The sequence below is a fragment of the Pleurodeles waltl genome, chromosome 8, assembly GCF_031143425.1.
Source record: "Pleurodeles waltl isolate 20211129_DDA chromosome 8, aPleWal1.hap1.20221129, whole genome shotgun sequence".
NCBI lineage: Eukaryota > Metazoa > Chordata > Amphibia > Caudata > Salamandridae > Pleurodeles > Pleurodeles waltl.
In genome coordinates this window covers 446,613,293-446,626,613 of record NC_090447.1, presented here as the reverse complement: position 1 = coordinate 446,626,613, position 13,321 = coordinate 446,613,293, and the positions used below count along the sequence as shown (strand labels likewise).

At 46.2% G+C, this 13,321-nt stretch overlaps 1 protein-coding gene across 1 annotated transcript in view; it reads right to left on the bottom strand.

Moving 5' to 3' along the window:
- The window catches only part of LOC138249528 (ATP-binding cassette sub-family C member 5-like), a 2,567,733-nt gene that overhangs the window by 1,917,757 nt on the left and 636,655 nt on the right, over nucleotides 1-13,321 (bottom strand). The gene's annotated exons all lie outside the window — the stretch shown is intronic.

Sequence of the window (13,321 nt, the reverse complement as noted above, 5' to 3'; positions counted from 1 at the left end):
TCAGCCCAGGGTTCATGCTTAATTTGAAGAAAATCCATTGTTAACCTACCCGCCCCCTTTTGGTGCAAGGAATCTTCGTTGACTTTCTCCCAATATCTGCTTGTAACAAATCTCCTAGCCTTATCAGGAATTTGATCCGGGTGGTTCCAATAATGGGGAAGACCCATTTTATCCCAGGCGATTTTCATCTCTTTCAGCCAAGGGATTCTCTCCAATGCCTTGGGGGCAGCTATCAACTCTCTTATAGCCAGCCTATATGGTTCAAGTTCAGCAGATTTCCATAGACGAATCCAGTAGGAAAGGGGTCTTAAGGCCGCTATGGTTTTAATGCCATTTAAACCAAGGTCAAGCCTTAAAGGGGTCATTGGTGTACCTGTACCTAGCCTGGACACCTGCCTAAGGAAAATGTTTTCCTTGGTTTGCAGAATGTCCAGGTTTTTGTTGGACCCCCAAAGTTCCGCTCCATATAAGGCCGCTGCTCTAATTTGAACATTATAAATCTCCGCGAGAATGTTCAGAGGGGGGCTCGGAGCCTTTCTAGATCTACGGACTAAGGCCCCACCTCTTTGGCTTATGATCAGAGCCCCTTTATCAATAGCTGCCTTCCATTTGCCTGATGTAGATAATCTGAGACCCAAATAGTCAAACTCTTCAACTTTCTCCAATGGGGTTGAATTCATCTCAATATCAGTACGCAATCGTTTTTTAGAGTTAGTGAATATCATGAATTTAGTTTTCTTAATGTTTACTTCTAAACCATAGTCGCTACAGTAAGCACAGAACTGGTTGATCAGGTGTTGAATTCCCATTGGCGATTTTGACAATAGGATCGTATCATCTGCATAAAGCAGATAGGGGATTTTTTTCCCACCCAGTTTCGGAGAATCATTTATGCAGTTCTCTAGGTAGTGGATGCAATTATTAATGTAGAGCAGAAAAAGAGTAGGTGCCAAAACACAACCTTGTCTAACTCCTTTTTTGATAGCTACAGGGTCAGTCAGCTCGCCCCCTTGTCCACACCTGATTTGGGCAAAGGTGTTTTGGTGCAATTGAGCTATAAGTTTCAGGAGGCCAAATGGCACTCCCATGTTTGATAAGGTTGACCACAGCAGATTCCTGGGGATCAGGTCAAATGCGGCTCTTAGATCTACAAAGACCACATAAAGGTTACCCCTCCGCAGGTCAACATTCTTCCATTTTATAGACATAAATCTTAGGGCTTGGTCAACTGTGCTCACTGCGGGTCTGAAACCCGCTTGTAAATCAGAAAGAGCTTCAAACTCAATAATCCATTCCTCAAGGTGGGACAGAAGATGTTTCGCATAAATTTTTTGAAAGTTATCGAGGAGACTGATTGGACGGTAGTTAGCTGGAGTGTTTGGATTTCCTTTTTTAAAGATCGGTACAATTTCAGCCCCTTTCCAAGTAGATGGAACTGGAGCGCCCGCTGCGATTGCATTGCAGATAAAATTGAGGTAGGGAGCCCATATGTCAGGTCTAGATTTATATAGATCACCTGGAATTTTATCTGGGCCAGGAGCCTTCCCCCATTTCAGGGAGTCTATTGCAGCTCTAGTTTCGGATAGAGAAAATGAAATTGGAATGATCTCTTGGTTTAATGAATCATTGGGGGGCCACAGAGAAACTTCTGGTGGACCTCCATAAAGTTGCCCAAAATGCTCAACCCAAGTTGCTGAGAGGATTGTAGAGCCAGGCGCGGCAGGAGAGTCAATGTCATTGTCAGCTATTAGTTTCCAAAACCTGGATGTATTATTAGATAAAGCTGAATCCAGAATAGTGGCCCATCTGGCCTCCTCCCAGCTTCTGCGTGCCTTTGAGCATTCCTTCTTATAAGCGCCCCTGGCTATTCTCAGTGTCGCAGCGTGGCCTTCTTTAATTGCGTCCAGGAGAGCTAATTGTGCTATTCTGCAAGAGTTATTGAACCAAGGAGCATTGTATTTTTTTTTGAAGTTGTTGACAGTCTCTTTTATAAAAAGTTGTTTTAAAGATTGGAACAGATCAGTATGGGCTGTGAGAAGGCTGACGCCCTCCTCAGACTCGTCTAACCGGGTCATACACTCCATATGCTTTGCAAGCAAGCTATAAATAGATGCCAGATGATTAGGGGAGGAGATAACAGATTCCCATTTAAGATTGCATCTATTATTAGTTAGGGCTAGATGGGAAGCATTAGACCTAGGGTGAGGTACTATGAGTGAAGGAAAAAGACCTCTGGTTGATAGAATCAGAGGATCGTGGTCGCTCACGGGCTGCTCCTCTACCCTCATATCTACCATGTATCGCCAAAGGCGGATATCAAGAAATATGTAGTCAATGCGACTGCTATATTCTCCGCGCCTAAAAGTGGGTCGCAAAATAGTATCCGAATGTGAGCGGCCATTACAGGCTCGGAGGCCATGGGCTAGTGCAATGTCAGCCAAAAAGCGCGCAGATTTGTTCAATCTTGGTTTTTTGTTGGAGACTAGTTGGGGGATGCCCCAATGGGCATCCTCTTCTTTACAAATTCCTTGGACTAAAGGATTGGGTTCAAAAGTAACATTAAAATCTCCTCCAATTAGGACAAAAAAGGAGGGATTGCTTTTAAGAAGATAGTCCAAATTCGACAGAACGTCAGGCTCAGAGTGGGGGCTCGCATTCCTGTTATAGATATTTATTAACAGGAGGGGTTTTTCTTCAGAAATCATTAACAATAAAGCTTGGAGGTCCGGGCAACCTGTATCTAATTCTTCTATCTTACATCTGAGAGAAGTGTTTAGCCACACAAGCAACCCTCCCGAAGGTCTCCCAGAGGATGACTTGCGGGCCGAAACCCAATAGCTTTTGAAACCGAGTCTATATTTGGGTTCCAATGCCCATGTTTCTTGAAAAAGACAGATCAAGTGATCATCAATAAGGTTACCCCAACCTGGGCTTTGTAATTTGCTTTCCAATCCAGCTATGTTCCAGCTGAGTACCTTATCGAGATCCTCTGAGCATGAGGACCCAACTTTATTCTGGGAATACAAAATACTAGGGGGGGGACTATTAAAGACCATAATGCTTCCCTCGGGTGGGTTAAGACCAAGAGATTTCTCGTTCTGTGTCTTTAGAACCACGCTAGATGTAACCCCAACACTGTTTGGATTTGGTGAAATGACCATACTGATGTGACCCAAGGTATAGGGAGCAATTGACAAATTAGAAATGCATTCCTCAGTTGCTTGACATGTTGAACTTGTGGGTGAACCCGGGACAACAAATTCTGCCAAGATGTTAAGGCCAATAGAGCAAATGGACTCAGCTTCACAGTTAGACAGTACCACATCCTGATAGGCGTCTCCTAGTCAATCTGCCTCAGAGAGAGAAGATAGGGGACGTCTAGGACCAGTTACGGGGGTAGGCAGTGTATAAGTAACCGAACCTGCCCCGTATGATGGTGATGGTTGGGTACTCCAGGATGACATGGAAGGTGGATAGAACACTTGTAACCTGCAAAGATAAGTTTTGCCAGTTGTAGGATAAGGTCTGTTAGCAATTAAAGAAAGTCGTTGAACAAGATCGGGGGAATTAAAATTAATGACAATACAGTCCCCAGATCCAATCTTCGCTAGAGGACCTACCCACCCAACCCTTCTCACCATCAATATCGAAGATGACATGGAAAAGGCAAACCCCGCATTCACATGCAACCAGTGAATAACCTTGTTTTTAAGTTCAAAAAAAGATTCAGAAAAATGAGGTTTGAGTTCGGGAACATTGGATATAATAAGAACATAAGGGCATGATTCAGGTGGTAAATGAAGCACTTTAGGTTCTTGAGAGTCCCTACTCTTATCCTTCTTCTGGTATGCTGGTTGTGAGAATTCCCTAATAGGGGTGCCGTCTCCCGACTTAGTTACTGGATTATTCCATGAGGCAGTTCCTTTTGGTAAGGGAGCTGAGGCTATGTGGGGCTTATTCGTCAGGATACTGGGAGTTTTAGCGGAACTAGGCCGGTCGTGAGTTAAAATAGGAGGAAAAATTTTGGGTATTTGGCCAGTGTGACTATTGGAAGCAAAAGAATCATGATTAGGTTGAATTTCTACAGGTAAAGAAATTATAGGTAGCTGCCTGCTCGTGAGACTTTCAAGTTTGTCCTCAATTATTTGAAGACGGTTAGAGATAGGAAGAAGTAATTTAGAGAGCTCATCTCTTATGAGATCCCTAATAGACTCATTTACATAGGGGTTAATGGTATTATGTAAGGAGATTGATGCCATATCATTAGTAGAAGGTTGGGCCAAGTTGGAGGGACTCAGGGTTCTGGAGCGTTTATTTTTGAGGACAGATTCCCTTCGCTTCCTTTTCCCTTTAGTATTGGATTCAGTTAAAGTAAGGGAACCTTCTGTTGAGGGACACTGGGCCAACAAGGTTGGTGCGACACCAATGGCAGGTGCATTTGGAGTTACATCTTGGATCTCTTGAGGAGTTTTAGACGGAGGAGGGGAAGGGATAATCGGTACCGACTGGAGCTCTAGTCGCGGGTGGGGCTGTGAAACTGGGCTATCATGGGCTAGGCTTATGGATGCGGAAGGAGGGGCGGTAAGGCGTCGTTGCACTAATTCTATTTCTCTTTCAAGTTCCCCAACGGCCTTTTGTAAAAAGCCGTCCAGGGTTTTGTTAGAGTGCAGTTTCCCATCCAATCCCCCCCCACGTCGTCGGCCCATTTTGCCAAAAAACCAAGGGCCTTTAATGAGCTCCTGAATAATAGTGATGGTTGGGCCTTTTGGAACCCAACTTCTGCCCCAAGCAAGCGTTAAGTGGACTTCTCAAGTCCTGCTATTTGCGGATCTCAGGGACGAAACTACGGTCAAAGGCCCAAGTACATATATGTGTGTGTAGTTTGGCCCAATCCACTTTTCGTAAGCAGGCAGGCACAGGGCGGAAAAATGAATGGAGAGTTCCAACCCCTGCGCCACGTTCCACCTACCAAAAAGACAAATTTACGGTTGGAAAATATATGGGGATTAGTGGGAGATTCAAGTAGGAGCACAACGGGGCGAACAAAAGGCGGATTTATATTGGTAATTAGCCACGAGCTAGGTAGAGGCCTAGAGCTTTGAAGGAAAACTACCCCAACACTGTGTGAATAGGCTTGAGTATGTCCTTCAGGCAGACAAATACAGAGTGGTTATCTGGGACCACAGTTAAAAATAAGTGTCACCTCCTCCTGGACCCGCAGAGTGTTCGGCGCTTCCCGCGGAGCGGGAGCGCACACGTTACTTTAAAGGGCTCCTGCCCTAATCACGAGCAGCTCACAGCTGCTGCCCGTCACCTCCTCCTGGACCCGCAGAGTGTTCGGCGCTTCCCTACAGTAAATATCTTGAAGAATTCAGCTCAGAGAGTGGAAAGAACAGCCGAGAAAAAAAGAAACAATGAAAAAAATATTAAAAGAAAGGGTCAGAAGAAAAATACAGTAAGAGAGTGACACTGATAAAGAGATATACAGAGAGAAGAAGGAAGAGCGAAAGGCGGACAGGAGAAAGAGAGAGAGGAATAGAAAACAAGCATTGGCAAATCCAATGTTTCTCACCTTTGATACGTGGGTACCGAGCTATAGGATTTGATACTGTATATTTGCTTTCAAGTAGAATAAGTACAAACAATGTTTAGGTGAGTTGGCATTCCTTATTTAAGTGTGTAAATAAATATGTTACAGGTCGTAGTTTTTTATCAATAAGATGCAGGAATGTAAGGAATGGCTTGCAAACTTGAAACACTTGCTATTCTAGTGCATCTTGGCTTGTTATTTTCACCCTTAACATAACATAGAATGTGAGGAGTGTGGGGGGGCTAGGTGGCATAAATGAGAGTGGAACGAGGGCAGTGGGGCCAGGTGAAAAATAAAAATGAGTAGGTGGTACTTGGTAGATAGATTTAAAAGTGAGATCGGTGTTAAGGTGTTTTTCCTGCTGTTGTTGCTACCCAGCATAAAAGGAGAAAAGCACCAGATTCCATCAAATATAATAAACAACTACGGCCCCAAAGAACAACCTTACAGTTGCATGAGGTCGCATGCATTGTTTGCATGTGAGAAGAAGATTAGGGCAAGGACACAAGGGAAAAGCCTTGGAATGCACCCTGGCACCTATCGCCCACCTTTCAACCTAAGGCTATTAGCATCCGTGAGAATGAGAAGCTACTAATTGAAAGCGACATTAGAAGCCTTGATTGGTAAGTTCAGGTAAGTAAGAGGTGGGCTCTATGCCCCTTTTAAGATTTATTTTTAAATACAAAGACTTTGCAAGCACAACACAAGCAAAACAGACAAAACACACTGTCTAATTGAGTCATACAGCTATAACGTTTTTAATTGTGCATGTACCTAGTTACAACAACATGTAAAAAAACCTGCTACTCTCTTCAGTGCGCATACTCTTCAATAGGTTATTGTCATTCTAAGATGGGCCCATAAATATGCAGGCCTCTGTGGGGCGATTACAACTTGCCCACACCATGGCACAAATCATACCACTTTGATTGTGAGGAAAATGTGCCTCTGAACAGAATACATTCTGCCTCATTGTGGGTGATAACTCCGCAAATAAAGAAATATTTTTTTTAAAAGTAATACAGCATGTCTGAGCAGATGTCCTGTAGACACGTGCATTCCTAGAAAGTGTAATTGTAAAAGTAAAAAAAGTTACCTTGGGAAGCATGCGATCAAATGAAAGTCACTGGCCAGTTGCCATTGTCCAGTAGCTGTACTTGATCCAAGCTCTACACAACTGCATGGACGGCAAAAGCAGAGCAGGAATTCAAAGCAGATGATGTGCTGACAAATGAGAATCTAGCAAATCAGAAAGATGCTGGAATCCACCAATGGTGGGTTCAGATAAGTAAGGGGTAGGTTCTAAGCACCTTTTATGATTTATTTTTAAATACAAAAGGGTTTGCGAGCACAGCGCAAGTGCTGTGAAGATGAAACCTAAAAAAATATTGTTTGAGGCAAAAGTTTAGTATGGAAAATCAAGAAAGCAATGGAAGTATTGGGAAGGCAGGAGGATACGTTTTTACAAAACAGAAAGAGGGGCTTACGATGGGCGTTGAAAGAATAATAAAATGATATCAATGTGGGAGCAGAACGGGTCCTCTAAAAAGCATGGCAAGTGTAGGAGGCTGGCCTGGCTTGTAGTGGGTACCAGAGGTACTTACACCTTGTGCCAGGTCCAGTTATCCCTTATTAGTGTAGAAGAGGTGTTTCTAGCAGCATAGGCTGATAGAAGGTAGCTATGGCAAAGCAGCTTAGGCTGAACTAGGAGACATGTAAAGCTCCTACTATACCACTGGTGTCATATGCACAATATCATAAGAAAACACAATACACAGAAGTACTAAAAATAAAGGTACTTTATTTTTATGACAATATGCCAAAAGTATCTCAGTGAGTACCCTCAGTATGAGGATAAGTTATATACACAAGATATATGTACACAAACCAAAATTATGCAAGTAATAGCAAGAAAAGTAATGCAAGCAATGTAAAGTTACAGTAGATTGCAATAGGAGCACATAGGTATAGGGGCAACACAAACCATATACTACAAAAGTGGAATGCGAACCACAAATGGACCCCAAACCTATGTGAGCTTGTAGAGGGTCGCTGGGACTGTAAGAAAACAGTGAGGGTTAGAAAATTAGCCCACCCTAAGACCCTGAAAGGTAGGTGTAAAGTGCACCTTCTACCCCCAGAGAGCACAGAAGTCATGACAGGGGGATTCTGCAGGAAGAACAAACACCAGCAATGCAACAACAGTGGGTTTCCGGACCTGAGTACTTGTAAGACAAGGGGACCAAGTCCAATAGTCGCGATAGTGTCGAGAGTGGGCAGGAGCCCAGGAAATGCCAGCTGAGGGTGCAAGGAAGCTGCCACCTGTTGGAAGAAGCTTGGAGTTCTGCAAGAAAGAAGAGGACTAGGAATTTCTCCTTTGGAGGATGGATGTCCCACGTCATGATGAAGCTTGCAGGGGTGTTCCCACGCAGAAAGACTGCAAACAAGCCTTGCTAGCTGCAAGGGTTGCAGTAGAGGTTTTTGGGTGCTGCTGTGGCCCAGGAGGGACCAGAATGTCGCCACTTGGAGGAGGAGACAGAGGGGGCACCCAGCAAATCAGGGAGCCCTCACAGAAGCAGGCAACACCCGCAGAAGTACCTGAACAGGCACTTGGAAGAAGAGTGAACCGGAGTCCACACAAAGTCACAAAAGGGAGTCCCACGATGCCGGAGGACAACTCAGAAGGTTGTGCACTGCAGGTTAGAGTGTCGGGACCCAGGCTTGGCTGTGCACAAAGGAAATCCTGGAAGAGTGCACAGGAGCTGGAGCAGCTGCAAATCACGCGGTACCCAGCAATGCAGTCTAGCGTGGGGAGGCAAGGACTTACCTCCACCAAACTTGGACTGAAGAGTCACTGGACTGTGGGAGTCACTTGGACAGAGTTGCTGAGTTCCAGGGACCACGCTCGTCGTGCTGAGAGGGGACCCAAAGGACCAGTGATGCAGTCTTTTGGTGCCTGCGGTTGCAGGGGGAAGATTCCGTCGACCCATGGGAGATTTCTTCAGAGCTCCTGGTGCAGAGAGGAGGCAGGCTACCCCCAGAGCATGCACCACCTGGAAACAGTCGAGAAAGCCGGCAGGATGAAGCGATACAAGGTTGCTAGTAGTCGTCTTGCTACTTTGTTGCGGTTTTGCAGGCCTCCTGAGCAGTCAGTGGTCGATCCTTTGGCAGAAGGTGAAGAGGGAGATGCAGAGGAGCTCTGATGAGCTCTTGCATTCGTTATCTGGTGAGATCCCCAAAGCAGAGACCCTAAATAGCCAGAAAAAGAGGTTTGGCTACCTAGGAAGGAGGATTGGCTACCAAGAGAGGTAAGAGCCTTTCAGGAGGAGCCTATGACATCACCTGCTGGCACTGGCCACTCAGAGCAGTCCAGTGTGCCACAGACACCTCTGTTTCCAAGATGTCAGAGGTCTGGGACACACTGGAGGAGCTCTGGGCACCTCCCCTGGGAGGTGCAGGTCAGGGGAGTTGTCACTCCCCTTTCCTTTGTCCAGTTTCGCGCCAGAGCAGGGCTGGGGGATCCCTGAACCGGTGTAGACTGGCTTATGCAGAGATGGGCACCAACTGTGCCCATCAAAGCATTTCCAGAGGCTGGGGGAGGCTACTCCTCCCCAGCCTTCACACCTATTTCCAAGGGGAGAGGGTATTACACCCTCTCTCAGAGGAAATCCTTTGTCCTGCCTTCCTGGGCCAGGGCTGCCTGGACCCCAGGAGGGCAGAAACCTGTCTGAGAGGTTGGCAGCAGCTACAGTGGAGACCCCGGAAAGGCAGTTTGGAAGTACCCGGGTTCTGTGCTAGAGACCCAGGGGATCATGTTACATGGCCATGTTCGGAGTTACCATTGTGACGCTGTACATAGGTAGTGACCTATGTACAGTGCATGCGTGTAATGGTGTCCCCGCACTCACAAAGTCTGGGGAATTTGCCCTGAACGATGTGGGGGCACCTTGGCTAGTGCCAGGGTGCCCACACACTAAATAACTTTGCACCCAACCAAGACATAAAGGTGACTTATAAGTTACTTAAGTGCAGTGGTAAATGGCTGTGAAATAACGTGGACGTTATTTCACGCAGGCTGCAATGGCAGGCCTGTGTAAGAGTTGTCAGAGCACCCTATGGGTGCCAAAAGAAATGCTGCAGCCCATAGGGATCTCCTGGAACCCCAATACCCTGGGTACCTCAATACCATATACTAGGGAATTATATGGGTGTACCAGTATGCCAATATGAATTGGTAAATTTAGTCACTAGCCTGTTAGTGACAAATTTGGAAAGCAGAGAGAGCATAACCACTGAGGTTCTGGTTAGCAGAGCCTCAGTGAGACAGTTAGTCATCACACAGGAAACACATATAGGCAACACACTTATGAGCACTGGGGTCCTGGCTAGCAGGGTCCCAGTGACACATAACAAACATACTGACAACATAGGGTCTTCACTATGAGCACTGGGCCCTGGCTAGCAGGATCCCAGTGAGACAGTGAAAATACCCTGACATATACTCCCAAACAGGCCAAAAGTGGGGGTAACAAGGCTAGAAGAGGCTACTTTCTCACAACAAGTGAGACGTCAAGTGTTCTCAAAGACACAGAAATTGCTGCAGAAAAACAGTGATAGATTGCTTGTGGAGCGGTGTGGAAAAAAGAGGGGGAAGCAGTGAGGGGTTCAGGAGCATTGCATAATCTGGCAGACTATGAGCAAGACAAGATGGAAAATAAAGGGTGGTAAGATGATCATTTGATTAAAAAAAAAAGGATTGAAGACTAGGGGGGGTCATTCCGACCCTGGCGGTCAAAGACCGCCAGGGCCGCGAATGACGGAGGCACCGCCAACAGGCTGGCGGTGCTTCCTAGCCCTACCGCCGCGGTCAGAAAACCGGGGCCGGCGGTTTCCTGCCGGTTTACCCCCGGCTGGGCGAATCCGCCAGGGCAGTGCTGCAAGCAGCGCTGCCTTGGGGATTCTGACCCCCTTCCCGCCAGCCTGTTTCTGGCGGTTTTCACCGCCAGGAAGAGGCTGGTGGGAACGGGTGTCCTGGGGCGCCTGGGGGCCCCTGCACTGCCCATGCCACTGGCAGTGCAGGGGTCCCCTAACAGGGCCCAGGGCGGCTTTTCACTGTCTGCTTAGCAGACAGTGAAAAGCGCGACGGGTGCAACTGCACCCGTCGCACCGCCGCAACACCGCCGGCTCCATTCGGAGCCGGCTCCTGTGTTGCGGCCCTCATTCCCGCTGGGCCGGCGGGCGCTAACTTGCTTAGCGCCCGCCGGCCCAGCGGGAATGTCAGAATGCGGGAAGCGGTATTTTGGCCGGGTGGCGGCCAAATGGCGCCGCCCGCCAGAGTTGGAATGAGGGCCTAGGTGTGTAGAACTAAATGCAAGGAGAGCGCAAGGGAATCCTGTGGGTGGAAAGCAGTAACAAACAACTCACAGCTCGACAAGTCAGGCAGAAGGAAAAGAGCAAATGATTGCATGTGATAATTTCTCTCTGCATGATTAGTGATTGCGGTTTCCCACACACAGGTTTTCCAGGTATAGAAGAACCTGTCACGTTTTTCTGGCCAGTTTTGCAATAGAATTTGGCTGCAGCATCATCCAAGTCTTGTGCTGCTTGTTTTTTAATACAGAAGAAGCCCTTCCCATCACTCAGAAACTCCCCCATAGGATGAGGGCCAGTACAGTACTGTGTTAGTGAAACCTGTGTAAATGCATGTAGCCAGCTAGGTAGTATGACTGACTGTATCAAACACAATACAGTGGTTAATGAGAATGTGGACAGAAGAAAGTTGATAATGTATTGTGAGTTGTGAACATAAGTACATATTATTACAGTAGTTCTGTAAAATGTAGCTCAAAAAACTGAATAGAAAATGACTACATGTGCTATAGGATGAGATGTAGCTGGTAAATTAATGAACAGTAGTTAAAATTCATTATAAAAGAATGGGTATTGGCACACTTCAATTGTTTATAGCTGAGGAGTAGCTTCTTGGGTAGTGGTATGACTATTTAGTCCATCCGCCTAACTCTAAATAAGGCCCTAATATCTGTTTTATGGATATTTTCTCAGAGTTATCGATTCTGTCCCTAACTGCACCTTATCCTGACTTGATTGTTAAGACTTACTTTATTACCTGCTGATTACAGCAGCTGAACTGACCCTCCAGGGCTGCTCCCTCACAAGTCATTGTCACCCTCATCACATAATCAGCAAGGTACCACTTGGATTCATGATGGAACACCTGGTTACACCGGAAGTGAGCTCGACCCTGCCAAATACCTCAGGATTCAGTGTCCACGGACAACTTCCTTGGACTACTCCCTTAAAGCGCTGAGAGGCAGCTAAACATTGCAGTGTCATTTACTAATGTGAAACAAATTAATTACCAATAACTTTGAGAATCTGTGTCTTTTAAAGATGACACTTCCTTCACTAAACTAGCACCTGAATGGCATACAGAAGAAAGTATCACATAAGGGTGATTTGCTTATACTGTTGTCAGAAGAATATCAGGTCTGATAGTTTGCAGATGAAGAGATATATCCTGTTTGCTACTTCCGTGAGAAAAACATCACCATGTGCAAGTGATCACCTCTCTGGAAATGACACTTGATCAATCAGCACACTGTATCTGTAACATTATTTCCTGCAAAAGAAATGACGATCGGGAATCCTTGTTAAAAGATTGCTGCTCTTTACTCCCCACAGAGTGTGGCATGACCAGAATGACTGATACATGACTCTGACTGGGGCATGGGAGGGCTCTATATTAAATCTATGCTCTGTCTACATCCCACCACGACCCCATGAAATGAATTTCCTGGATTTAGGATAGCTTCTGTTGATGGTACCATCTGGGATCCTGATACTGGGAGCAGATATGAAGGTGGTTATGGATGCAGGGGTAGACAGGGCGAACAGCTCTGACAGAGGAGGTGGGGGGCCTCTCCTCAAATTCACAACTTTGCTGGGTCTGTCTGACTTGTAGAGGGAACATAACCACCAGTGCTGACATTACACGTATTTCTCGCCAGCACAAGGGAGTTTCTCCCATATAGATTACATTTTTACCCATCATACCCATACATCCAAATTTATGTTAGCAGTACATCATGCAAGAGGTATATCTGACCATTACCCGGTTGAGTTCTTTTAACGGGACTGATTAGAGACTCTAGACTGTCTTCTAGGATAGACCCTTGGTACCCACGAGATAAGGAACTAAAGATAATCTGAGAGAAGGTGCAGACCTCTACTTTCAAGAAAATCAGGGGTCCACTCTGGAAAGCGTTTAAGACAGTAATAAGGGGACAGGCCCAGGCGTTGATAGGGGGGAAAGAAAGACACTAAGTTAGAATGCATTGCTATCGAAAAGGATATAACTGAACTGGAGGCGCAGGCCTAGGCCACTAACACTGTGGAACACTGCCACAGACTGCAACTCCGTCAACAGGACTTGCGGGCACTGGCAGAAATCCTGGCGTACACACACGGGGACTGTATGAGGTGGGTGATAAGCTCCTGGCATGGCTATACAGGAAGGACAAAGAGTGCTATTGGGTACTAGAAATATATGACGAGTCAGGTACATTGCAGACAGCCAATGCCACTAAAGGGAGGCCTTTGCTGCTTACAACGAAGACTTCTACGCTCCTACGACATCCATGACTACTGTTGACTGTGATGATTTCCTGAAAGATATCTCTCTTAAGATGCTTACAAGGGACGCACAGGAGG